Here is a 13,780-nt window from a genome sequence, read left to right as displayed (position 1 = left end):
TTTGAAAGCAATGGTTAACGGTTACCAAGGAGCTGTTGCAGTTAAGATTCAGAATGAGTGGTGTGATGTCCTGGTTTTGGCAGCCAGTGTGCTCTTGTAGTCTCCTTCCATAGAAGAGATTACCCAGTAAGCCTCCAGTGCACAATCCTCTGCACTACCCTGTCTTCAGTATGACATTCTGGACTCAAATTTACCCTGAGAGGAGAACTATGTGTTCTGGATGGATGCAATGACACCTTCGACCTTTTCTCCCACAGAACACCCTGGGCTGAGTCTGTAGCAGGAACTGAGGCTCCCCAATGGGGTTAGGGGATGGGGATAAGGCCTCATACCATGGGACTTGGCTATCTTGTGGTCAGGGAACTAGGGAAGATGCCCAAAGAATGTGGTACAACAGACAGGCATCCTCTGGGGATGCATACGAGGCCCCTGACACCCTGGAAGCTTCTGCAGTGAGCAAGTGTGTTCTGTGAGCCAAGAACAGGCAGACTTGACACTGTTTGGCTTTTCCCTTCCATTTGGCACCCTATTACCATCAACCAAACACCTTCACTTTGCAGGGATTGTGTTTAAAACGTTCCACAGCCTCCTGTGCCTGAACGCTTGGTCTCCAGTTAGTGATGGTGTTGTTCAGTCTTGGCCTCACAGGAGGAGGCTGAGTCAGGAGCAGCAGCAGGTCTTGGATGTCGTAGCTGCCTCTGGTTTTGATCTTCATGGCCAGAGCAATGTGAGAAGTCTGTTATACACTCCAGCCACCATACTCTTCCAGCCATGATGGACAGAAGCTCCCCTGGGAGCCAAGAGCTCAAAGCAACCTTTCCTCCCCACCATGGCTCCTGCCCCACCAGATACTTGGTCACAGGGAGGAGAGACGTACTAAGAGGCCATGCTTCCTCCCAACTGTCTCCGTCTGTGTGCACCAACATGTCACCGCAAATAACACGTGTGCTCTGTGCGTGCGAAAGCGCTCAGGTTGGAGCGACTAATTCATTCCAGCATTCTTACATCCTCAGTTGCTCCTGCTGCTTTGACTGCTGCAAACCTTGCTTATCCCCCACTGCCTTGGACACGTCTTCCCCCTTCCTTGACTTTCCGTCCTGGGATATCATGAGCGAGAGAAACTAGACCTTTTCCCCTTCCACCGCAGCATGGCTACAAGGAGTTAGTTCGCCTGGTGACTCAATCCCCATCTGTAAAAAAACAACGGGAGCTTAGAGGGCCACTGTACAGGCGAGGGCTGGGCACATCAGCGCTAAGAACGCCGTATAGACATGCAGAGAACACACGAGGGTTTGATCTGTGATCCCTGTGAGTGAATTCATTACTAAGACACGTCCCACGCGTGGGTTGAAATCCTTTGGAACTCTGTGACTTAGTATTTTATGTGGACTCTCCATATTTTCTGAGAACATTTAATCTCATTTCATCTGGATGTACATTTTAAACATTTTTATTACCAAACCTTTTGAATGTTTATTTCATGATCCCCCACCCCATTACTTGAACGCTCCTAAATTAACCCTACCTTCAAATTCTCACACCCAATTCAATTTTAAGACTGGACTCTTAAAACTGTACTTTAGCACGTAGTGTTTTATTTTCCACACCTTACAAATCATTCAACTGTTGAATTATTTAGTTTATTTGTTCCATAACTATTAATGGAGAGAGAGCCTGAAACCACAGCCTCTCTCTAGCTTTACAATAGGTGACGGATATGAGAACTTTTTATATTGGGGCCATAAATACACAGAGACATATTCCTGCCTTGACACATATCAAGAAATTCTTTATGAACTCATGAAAAATACAATCACCGCCAGTAAATTCTACTTTGCATGTCGAAAAGGGCCTTGTGGCTTACAAAGACCCTGTCCATCTCCTGGGATTGCCCAGACAGCAATAGGAGTGTCTGTGACTACCTGCACTGGGACAACAGTGAGTGATGTCCTGTAGCAGCTGCTCTTTGGTCCCTGTCCCCCCTCCTACTCCTCACCACAGCACTGAACAGGGGAGAGAATCACACAGCAGCCCTGAGGGGTCTCTAGTGGCACTTCCTGCTGTGGGGGCAGGGTAGATCATGGAGGTTGGTATCCCAGTCTCCTGGCCAGCAGCAGACCAGTTGGGCACACAAGCTCTGCTGCTATCCTAATGTCCTTCCCTGTGATGCCTATAGTCCATTCTTTAAAGACAATGGGTTTCTCCCACATTGAACTGTGCACTTTTTCTAAGCTTTACTTATTTAATTTATTTTTTTGTATGTGAATATTTTGCCTGCATTTAAGCCTGATCCACATGTGTGTTTGGAGATCAGAAGAGTGCTAGATCCCTGGGAACTGGAGTTACAGAGGGTCGTGAGCCTCCTGTGTTGAGAACTGAACCTGGGGACCTCTGCAAGAACAGCCAGTGCAATCCCTCCAACGCCATAGAGCCATCCCTCTAGCTCTTCACACATGTTCTGATGCGATGTCTGTCTTCCTTCTGGCCCCATTGTGTCTCTTCACCTCATGGGTCTTTTTGTACTAAATCATGTCGTATTTCTTTTTCTTTGTATTAATTTTAAGTCAACCACACCGAAGACCTGCCTTTTAAAAGTGTTGTTTATTATTGTTGTTGTTGTTATTTTATCAGTGTGTGTGTGTGTATGTGTGTGTGTGTGTGTGTGTGTGTGTGTTATGTGCACGTGGGCACACGTGTGCCACGCTGCATGTGTCGAGGTTAGAGGAGTTAGTTCTTGTCACCTTGTCGAAGCAGGTTTCTCCATTTGTTTGCTGACATTCTGTGTAAATACATTCCAGGCTAGCATGCTCCTAGAAGCTTCCCCGTGTCTATCTCCTGACTCGCAATGGGAATAAGAGGATTACAGATGCAGGCCACAAAGTCTGACTTTTTACACAGTTCTGAGGTAGAATCTGGTTGTAAGGTTTGTATAACAGACCTCTGTTGCTGAGCCATCTTGCCAGCCCATGTTTAAATACTAGGGTCCACGCTATTGAGATCATCTCTGTGCGTTGTCCTTTGAATTCTGAATCCTTAGTGTCCTAGAGCATATTTTACTGTTTCACTACAGAATCTTATCAAAGAGGTTTTAGAAAATAACTCAGAATCAGGGATAATGATACCTCCCACAATCCTTTGAGTATTCCGGATTGTTTGAGCTATCCTGATTGTTTTGTGTTTTCTTTTTTTTTTTTTTTTTTTTTTTTCTCGGACCTGGGGACCGAACCCGGGGCCTTGCGCTTCCTAGGTAAGCGCTCTACCACTGAGCTAAATCCCCAGCCCCTGTTTTGTGTTTTCATATGCAGCTGAACATTGTCTTTTTAGATCTGTGAAGAATTGTAATTTTGATGGGGATTACACTGAATCTGTAGATCTCTTTTGGTAGAATGGCCATTTTTTTCCTCCATGTTAATCCTACTGACCCACGAGCACGGGATCTCTTCCCATCTTCTGAGATCTGCAGCTTTTTGTTTCAATGCCTTTATTTTTATCATACAAGATTTTCTCTTGCCTGGTTAGAGTTATCTCATGATATTTTGCGTTATTTGAGGCTATCGGAAAAGGTGTTTCCCTAATTTCTTTCTCAGTCCATTTATCATTAGTAAATTGAAGGGTTACTGACTTTATTACTTTTTCCTTTATTAGTTAACTTGTATCTGGCTACTCTGCGGAAAGTACCAGCCGTAGGAGTTTACTGGTGGAACCTTTAGGGTCACTCATAATTACCAGGATATCTGTAAATAAAGATACGTTGACTTCTTCCTTTTCAATTTGTATCCCCTTGATCTCCTTCAGTTGTCTTACTGTTCTACTTAAGACTTCGAGTACTAGGCCCTTGTTCCTGTGAAGCCTCGATGCCCCACTCTAAGGGAATGCCTGGGCGGTGAGGTGAGAGGGGGAGCACCCTCATAGAAACAGGGGGAGGGACGATGGAATAGGTGGTTTGTGGAGGGGAAACCAGAAAAGGGGATAACATTTGAAATGTAAATAAATAAAATATCCAATAAAAATAAATAAAACTGTTACATATTTTAATTAGGTTAAATCAGTGTCAGTGAAGGTAAACAGAGGGAAACAGATGAACAAATACGATATTCTATAGCCTATGTTTGTTTCTAAAATTTCCTCTGACAGAAAAACGTTAACGCTGTAGAATGAATAAACAGGCGAATGGGTTAAAAAAAAATAAAAAGAGGGGTTAGAAAACCAGGAGCTGCTTTTAAAAGGCCTTTGAGAATATTTTGCAAATAGTACTGAATACGTTTAGGAGTGCTAATAAGCAAGTCAGATCCCCCTAAATGCCTGGAGGTAACTGAAGAATCTGACCTTGGAAAAAATAAAGGTTAGGTGTTTTCTTAAAAAAAAAAAAGACTTCAAGTACTATATTGAATAATATGTATGGAGAGAGGAGACAACCTTTTCTTATTCCTGATTTTAGTGGGCTTTCTCTCCATTTAATTTGAAGCTGGCTATGGAATTGTTGTAAACTGCCTTGATTATGTTGAGGTATATCCCTGTAGGACCTCTCTAGGACTTTTATCATGAAAGGATGTTGGATTTTGTCAAAGGTGTTTCTGTATCTCATGAGATAATCATGTGGTTTTGTGTGTGTGTGTGTGTGTGTGTGTGTGTGTGTGTGTGTGTGTGTGTGTGTACCATGATCAGTTTGTTTATTTATTGATTTACAAATGTTGAACCATCCCTGAATCTCTATGATGAAGCCTACTTTGTCATAATAGATGATCTTTTTGATGTGTTCTTGGTTTCAGTTTGCAGTTATTTTATTGAAAATTCTTGCATCTATGTTCATAAGAGAAATTGGTCCGTAATTCTCTTTCTTTATTGATTCTTTATGTGGTTTAGATATCAGTATAGCTGTGATATCATAAGACAAAGTGGACAGTGTTCCTTCTGTTTCTGTTTGGTGGAATAATTTGAAAGTCTAGTAAAATTCTGTACTAAAACCATCTGACCCTGTTTTTTGTTTGTCTGTGAGACTTTTATTACTACCTCTTTCACTAGGGGTCATAGGTCTATTTAAATTGCTTCCCCGATCTTGATTTAACTTGGATAAGTGTATGTCTTGACTGAATTATCCACTTCCTTTGGACTTCCCAGGTCAGTGGAGTACAGACTTTCTAAGTACGTACTTAGAACCCTCTAGATTTCCTCAGTGTTTCTTGTTATACTCCCTTTCATTTCTGATTTGACTACTTTGGATATTCTCTCTCTGCATTTTAGTCCTTTGAATATGAGTTTGCCGATCTTATTCATTTTCTCAAAGAACTAACTCTTTGTTTCATTGATTCTTTGGACTGGTTTGTTTTATTTCTATTTTATTGATTTCAGCCCTGGAATTATTTCTTGTTGTCTATTCCTATTGGGTGTGTGTTTCTCCTTTTGTTCTAAAGCTTTCAGGTACCCCCACCTCCGCCAAGTTTCTCATATGAAATCTCTCTCTCTTTTTTAATGTAGGCACTCAGTGCTCTGAACCTGCCTCTTAAGACCACCTTCATTGTGTCCCATAAGTTGGGTTACGTTGTGTATTCATTTTAGAAAGTCTTTAACTTCTTTCTTAACTTTTGTCTTGACCCATTTTTCATTCAGTAGTGCATGGTTCTGTTTTCATGAGTTTGCAAGCTTTCTGTTGTCTCTGTTGTTGATACCCATCTTTAATTTGTGTGGTCAGATAGGGTTCAAGGTATTATTTCCTTTTTCTTATATCTGTTGAAACTTGCTTTGTGTCCAAGTATGTGACCAATTATGGAGAAAGTTGGACAGAGAAGAATGTATTTGTGGTGTGTGTGTGTGTGTGTGTGTGTGTGTGTGTGTGTGTGTGTGTGTGTGTGTAATATTCTGTAAGTATCTGATAGGGCCATTTGGTTTATAATGCCTGTTAGCTCCAGCATTTCTCTGTTTAGATTTGTTTGAATGGTCAGTCTATTGATAGACTCTCACACTATTGGTATGTGAGTATCAGTTGGTTATTTAAGCTTCAGTAGTACCTCTTTTACAAATATGGGTGCCCATGTGTTTGCACAGATGTTAAGAATTATAAAATCCTCTTGATGGATATTTCCTTTGATGAGTGTGTAGTGTCCTTTCCTATTTCTTCTGATTAGTTTTGGTTTGAAGTCTATTTTTGCTGGATATTATAATGGCTACACCAGCTTGCTTCTTGAGTCCATTTGCTTGGAATATCTTTTCATCCTTTTACTCTGAGGCAATGTCTATTTTTGATATTGAGGTGTGTTTCTCGTATGCGGCAGAATGATGGATCCTATTTCCATTATCTTAGTCTGTGTCTTTTTATTGGGGGAATGAGATCATTGATATTGAAAGATATCAATGATCAGCATTTGTTGACTCCTGTCATTTTGTTGTTGTTGCTATTGGTGGTGGTGGTGAGTGAGTGTGTGTGTGTGTGTGTGTGTGTGTGTGTGTGTGTGTGTCTGCTTCTGATTTGCTGGTCTGGAATTATTTATTCCCTATGTTTTCTTGGGTCCTGTGTTAACATCTGTAATTGGAATTTTCCTTCTAGCCCCTGCTGTAGGGCTGGGTTTAGAAATAGATATTGCTTAAATTTGGTTTTATCATGTAATGTTTTATTTTTTCCATCTATTATACTTGAAAGTTTAGCTGGGTATAATAGTCTGGGTTGGCATCTGTTGTCTCTTAGAGTCTGTGGCTCTAAGATACCTCAGTCCATCTAAGATCCATTTGTCCAAGCTTTCTGGCTTTTAGAGTCTTCACTGAGAAGTCACATGCAATTCTAATAGGTGTGCCTTTATACATTGTTTGTGGTTTTTCCTCTTGTAGTTTTGAATATTCTTTCTTTGTTCTGAATGTCTAATGTTTTAGTTATTATGTAGCAAGGGGACTTTCTTTTTTGGTTCAGTCTATTTGAAGTTCTGTATGCTTGATAGGCATCTCCTTCTTTAGGCTATGAAATTTTTCTTCTATAATTTTGTTGAAAATATTTTCTTAGTCTTTGATCTGGGTTTCTTCCCTTTCATCTATTATTATTCTTAGATTTGGTCTTCTCATCATGTCCCAGATACCCTGGATATTTTGGGACAGGAGTTTTTTTTGTTTTTTGTTTTTTTTTTTAGATTAAACCTTTCTGTAACTGAAGTGTCTATTTCTTTTACTGTTTCTTCAATGCCTGGGATTGTCTCTTCCATCTCTTATATTCTGTTGATAAAGTTTGCTTCTGTGGTTCCTGTTCCAGTTCCTAAATGTTTATTTCCAGAACTTTCTCAGTTTGGATTTTCCTTATTGATTCTGTTTTTATTCTTAGGTCTTAAACTATTTTAATAATCTCCTTCAACTTTGTGTTTCTTTAAGGAATTTATTCATTTCCTCTTTGAGGACTGCCCTCATATTCATAAAGGCTATTTCTAAGTTAGGTCTTTTTCTTGTGCTCCAGCAATGCTCAGGGCCTGCTGTGGAAAAGCTGCTGGGCTCTGCTGGAGATGGATTGTCCTAGCTGTTATTGTGTGTGTTTTTCTCTGGCATCTGTGTTTGGAAAGTTGTGATTTTAGGTGCTGACATCGGGCCATGTTTTTGTTAGGTGTGTATTTGCTCTTTGGCTTCTACTTCCTCTCTGGTTCTTAGGGGTGTGATGCTGTGTGTTACCTGGTAAGAAAATTTTCTGGGACCCTGATAAGTGTGGCCACTGAAGGTTCCAGATAAAATGTGTTTTTGGGCATCAGTAACTGAGACTTAAGAATGGAGATGGACTAGGAGAGGGATGGTATAAGGGGGTCACAGGAGAGGAGAAAGAAGGATGTTCCACCTAGATCTGTTTAGTCCTCTGGGAATGGGGCAGAGAGTGAGGAGAGGCCACAGCAAAAGTTCTGCTGTGGAGCTGGAGGTGAGACGGAGGGGTTGGACTTGAAGGAATGGAGGAGGGAGAGGTGAAGGTCTATGGTTAGCCTACTTGTTTCCCTGGTTGGAGTGGCCTATGGAGTCCCAGGGAGTGCCAGCTGGTGTTGGTATCTGTGACAAAGCAATGAGTAAGGGAGGAAGGTTAGGTGGGGGAGATTTGTGTGAGGCACAGGAGATGGGGGTAGGGTGGACAAGAGGCTCAGCAGCTCCTGTGCTGCAGAGATTGGGAAGGGAAGGTTGGGGGTAGAGGAGATTGGGTTTGAAGGAGACGGGGAAAGGTGAAGATGTAGTTAGCTTATTTTCCTTTCCAGAGTGGTCTGTAGGTTCCAGGGAGTGCCTGCTGGAGTTGGGTGATGCTTCCCTAGTAGGAATGTCATGAGTGATTTCTAATGTTATAGAAAACAGGAATTGTAGTTTCTCAACCATTAACATTCTTTTTTTTAAAGGTTATTTACCTATTTATTTATTTATTTATTTATTTATTTATTTATGAATATGAGTATCCTATAGCTGTGTTCAGACACACCAGAAGAGGGCATCAGATCCCATTACAGATGGTTGTAAGTCACCATGTGGTTGCTGGAAATGAAACTCAGGACCTCTGGAAGAGCAGCCAGCATTCTTAACCGCTGAGCCATCTCCCCAGCCCCAACCATCAACATTTTTTTAAAAGTTGATTGCATTCATTCATTCACTCATTCATTCAATCGCTCATTCATTCATTCACTCATTCATTCATTCACTCATTCATTCATTCACTCATTCATTCATTCACTCATTCATTCAATCGCTCATTCATTCATTCATTTCATGTATTCAGTCAATCACTTATTCATTCATGTATTCATTTATTCATTCAATCATTTATTCAGTCATTCATTTATTCATTCAGTCATCCATTTGTGTGGATACACATGGTGAACAGAGGACAACTTACATAAATTGGTTCTCCCCTTCCATCGTATAAATCCCAAGACTTGAACTGAGACTGGCCATCAGGTTTGGTGGCAAGTGGCTTACCTGCTGAGCTAGCTCGCTGGCCCCTCATCTCCAATCTTGAAATTAGATAGCTCAGTTCAAAGCTCTGCTTTTATAAAGTGATTTTTAAGTACCGATGAGCTGAACAGCCTTGAGGTTCAAGCTTTGATGGTAGCTTTGATTGAGACCCTTTGGTAGGTGGGATTCTCCCAAAGCAATGGACATACCCAGTGATGGGGCATGCAGCCCAATTGCATTTCATTCTCTCTCCCACTACAGTCCCTAGGACCAGACCTACAGAGTCAGGCTCAGAGCCAGGCTCAGCCCTGCTCTTGTCTATTGGCTAACCATTTCAGACTTGCTAACCAGGGAAGAGCAAGGTTCAACCCTGACCCATGGGGAGCCTCTGTTCTTTCTCTCCTATGTATTTTTCTGGGTTTTTTTTTTTTTTTGCACCTTTAAGGAGGCTCAGTGAATGCAGCTCCCTTCCCAGGGGGAGAGCAGACTGTGGGACAATCAGCCGTTCTGAGTGCTGTTCGATACTCCAATCTGGTCATGTTCTAGTAGCTCTTAACCTGAATTCAGATGTCTGAGCCATAAGAAAAGATATCCAAGACCTGAATGCAAAATCCTAACAGCTTCCTCTGGTTAGATAGTGACCTTTCTCTCTGCTCTAACTTCAAAAGACTGGGAAAAATCAGAATGCACACACACACACCACCACCACCACCACCACCACCACACTTACCCCCAAGCTTTTTTCTTGGAGCAAAGCCCTGCTGAAGCTGGTGGATCTAAGGCTTTGGGAAGCCAGCTCATTCACCATTCCCCTTCAAGACAAGTTTACGGTTCTACCTAACATCTGCCTCATGGCCCTTGGCGTGTGGAACAGACCAGGCTAAGACTCCTCTTATGGAACACCCCACCACCCCTTTGGAAATCCGTGAGTCAGAGTCCCATTTGTTTCAATGATCTGATGCCCTGCCCCTTCAGTCTAGGGTTAAGTACCTACAGTCCAGAAGCTACCTCAGGATGAACAGGGAAAGCTCTAGAATGAAGTCATACAGGCTTCGAAGACCCAATTATTTCCCAGGAGGAGAGGGCTGTACAGAAACGGTTGACTGTAGGATGCTCTGAAACATGCACCAACACACATTGAACTCCAGGGTTTTGTACTCTCGGTGAGGAGTTGAGTTACCGTGAACTCTGTATCTTCTGGATGTTAAGAGGTAAACATCTGCACATTCTTATTTCTTGGCAAGGGGGTTAAAAGCTTATCAGCTACCTTTGTGAAATACAAATGTTGTTAGGATGAGAATGTCCACTTACATAGTCTTAGACAGCCAAGTAGCAGCACAAACATGCTAAAGTCACATGTCCAGCCCTATCCTGTCACCTCAGGAACTTCCAGGCTCCTATCCCTCTGTTCAGCTGTTGCATGCAAATTGCATGCAAATAAACGCAAATATCAACGCAAACCACGTTCAAATTGTTCTAGCTACCTCTTGTGGGCCATGACAGAGGGACCACAGCACCCAGGCCATTCTAGGTAATTAAATAGCTGTAGCCAGGACTGGGAGAACTGCTCTGCCAGGACCTAAAGGAGCCAAGACTGGAGTTGAGGCAGAGACCCAAGGGGTCACAAGACCAATCTCTGTGACACCCACTCCACAGAGTAAGGAGGAGGCTCCACCTTCCTGATTAGACTTTACTGAACTGCACCTGCTACTAGAGTCAGAGCCCAGGACCAGCCCCACTGCAGGCAACTTCCCTCCCCAGAATGCAGCACCTGCCCCCCCCACCCCCAACCCCCTCCTGGCCACAGAGGAAGCTGTCGCTGATTGGTGGAACCTGGCCATGTTTTCCCAGGGATTCTGGGAAAGGGAAGTCTGGGCTTGGGGCTTTGCTTCATCCTAAAATGCCTAAGATTCCTTAAGTTCGAGAATGGGTTGAGGTTCTTGAAAAACACTCAAAGAACAAACACCTTCTTCCCTTACAAAACTAAAGAACACTTTCATCTCTATCCCTAAAACTCTTCAGACTTGGTGACTTGAAGGGTACAGCGGAACACTGGCTCATGAAAGATACTGTGTATCTCTTATGTATGCAGCCCTGCTGCCCTCTTGATAGTTTACTGACGGCCTCAGTAGAAGCATTTACCAGTTAGAGATTTACTCTTCGACACTCTTATTAGGGTAAGACTAACCAGGGCCATTTTCTCCACAGATTCTAGCTCTCTAATTTCTGGCCTGTCCATCTGCCATAGCAGTGTATTAGTCATGGGTATTCCCATGGTGGTTAAACATTACAATAGATGTGAAATGTTTTCCTATTTTAGTGAGCGAGTGCCTCAGTAAGGGGTGCAAAGTATGCTCTGTCCCAGAAGCCTTGTAAGCAAAGGGAACACACAGTGTAAAATGATCCTCTGGGGATAAAGGGTCGCTCATTCCACTGCCCGTTAGTGCCAGACTAAGTTCCAGTCAGAATCACTTAACATTTAGAACAAAAAGAAAAAGAAGCATTTCTCCACCGGGCCATCCAAGGAGACGCTGGACAAGCCTCTCGCGCCCCACCCAGCCCCCTACAGAAGGATTCCTTCTTTCTCTGAAGACTGCATTGTTGCAAGGGAGTGGATTGCCTAACAGAAGTTTCCTCGAACTGGCTTCAGAACATTTGGTGAAATAGCCTCCAGCTAGGTTCTTGACAGACAAGGCCTGTTTCTTTGAGGGCCTTTGAGCATCTGAATGTCTCTGGGAGAGTCCCCACTGTCCCTGGAGTACTTCAGCCCAGCTAAAAGGTTCCAGCGAGCAGAGGAAAACAGAAGTCGGAACCGTGGGAAACACAGTCTTAACATTTCATGCTCATGGTAGCAGATTGGCTCCTGGATTGATCCTTAATTACCATTGAACATGCAATTGCTGTACAACTAAAGTATAATTATGCTATCAAAGGATAATTGTAGACTTGGTCAGCATAGCGATTACAAAGTGCAAGGTGTATTTTTTTTATAAAGAGAATTCTAAAAGTTCCTTTCTACATGATAAGCCTAAATCTTTTTTTTTTCTTTTTTATCGGAGCTGGGGACCGCTCCAGTAGCTCCCAAGCTGTTGCAGTTTTAGGGTCCGTTGTACAAATATTAGCTTATCACTTACTCGGGGCTTCTGAAAACAAATTATTAGTTGTCCAGAGTGATCTAATTTTTGCTGTTTGAAAATTAGATAATAAATTCTCCATGCTTCTGAGGCACCCATAGTTCCAATAGCTAAAAAAAAAAAAAACAGATCATAATTATTCAAGAAGATGGATTGTCAGCTCTGCCTGTGGCATGGGACAGAGAGAGTAGTGGAGGAGAGAGAGGGACAGAGGAAGGAGAAAAATAGGAGAGGAAGACACAATGGATTTTGCTTGGGGGCTTCTGTGAAGGGCCCTCGGGGACTGTCTCTGCCTCACTCTTTGCCAGGTCCTTGTCTCTTTTCGTCATTTCCGTTCTCGCCTTCCCATGTCTTCCCTTTTCCTGTCTTCCCCCATTGCATAGAGTTAAGACAGACAGGACACGGGTAGAGCGTTCCCCAAGTCTGCAGACACCATGTTTCTCGGCAGCCAGACTATAGATGGCTGCTTCTCATGAGTCTCCCAAACTCGAATTCAACACATTCTGAAGCACGGCTGTCATAGGGACTCCAACGTGGACGGCGGGGTATTCATCTGTGATGTCCAACGCCTGTCTGTGCTGCGTTGGTGTTGCACAGAATTCAGCAGGAAGCTGTCCCCCTCGCTAAGAGGAGTCCAATCTCCCCCTCATCTGCTGCCCTCCCCAGGTTATGGTCATGAGAAGAGCCCATGAGGAAGGCAGCGACCGATTTTCCACAGTTTGCTTCTGGGATGTTTTAAAATAAAGCAGGCTGCTGTAGAAAATTAAATAGCAACGATAATGGCATAGATAGTAATTAGGGCTAAAGTTATGGCTCAGAGGAAGAGCACTCCCTAGTAGGTGGGAGACCCTGGGTTCCTTCCCTGGTGCCATCGAACAACGACAGATTAAAACAGAGTTTGCATTCTTGTATTTTTGCCTGTTCGTTTGGTATAATTAAAATAGAAATGCACAGAAGTTTGAATAAACAATCATAAAGAGTTCCCGGGGCCCTCAGAACTCCCAGTCCACTGGGCCATCTCCTCTGTGCGATGGCCCAAGCCCTGACAATAACCTTTCCCTACTGAACTGCTCCCCCAGCCTCAGCCTCCGTCTGACTGAAACTGAAAGCAGATCATTCAAGAAAGCACACATTTTATTGTGTGCGGTTGAAGCTTTGATTCCATCATTTGCAAGAGGAGGGTTTGGTTTTGTTGTTTTCTTGTAACATGGTTTGGGTATTGTTGTCCACGAGTGCATTTTTCTTTCATAATTATCATTTCCTAAGTGCGAGGTCTCTGCATTCAAGTGCTCTGGGGAGAAGGGATTCTTCTTTTGGAACACTGTACTGTGGTCAATTCTTTGTAGTAATAGAATCAGCTAAGCCTGACCTAGTTGTCACAACTTCAGAAGTTCACTGTTGCCAAATGGCTGTTTAAAGTCTATACAGATTATTGAGTTTGGTTTATGTCAATAACGAGGACACGGATGAGCCCTTACACAGGGGTGAGGTCCTGATAAGACCCCCCCCTAAAAAAAACCTGCAAGCATCACAAGTGGAAATGCACGGAAACAACATGTCCTGCCTTAGGGATGCACACATGGTGGTCACCGGTCATCTGTTGCCCCTTGTAACCATAGAGAAGACAGGGAGTCGTCACTATTCAGCACAGTGAGAGGGGGGACAGACTACCTCCCCTGAGCCCAGGAAAAGACCCAGATGAAAAATTTGATGTTTTGGGACTGAGGAGACAACTCACTTGATAAAGCGCTGACTGTGCA

The sequence above is a fragment of the Rattus norvegicus genome, chromosome 9 (genome assembly GCF_021556685.1).
Source record: "Rattus norvegicus strain SHRSP/BbbUtx chromosome 9, alternate assembly SHRSP_T2T, whole genome shotgun sequence".
NCBI classification, from domain to species: Eukaryota; Metazoa; Chordata; class Mammalia; order Rodentia; family Muridae; genus Rattus; species Rattus norvegicus.
Note: the sequence above shows the minus strand (reverse complement) of the source record.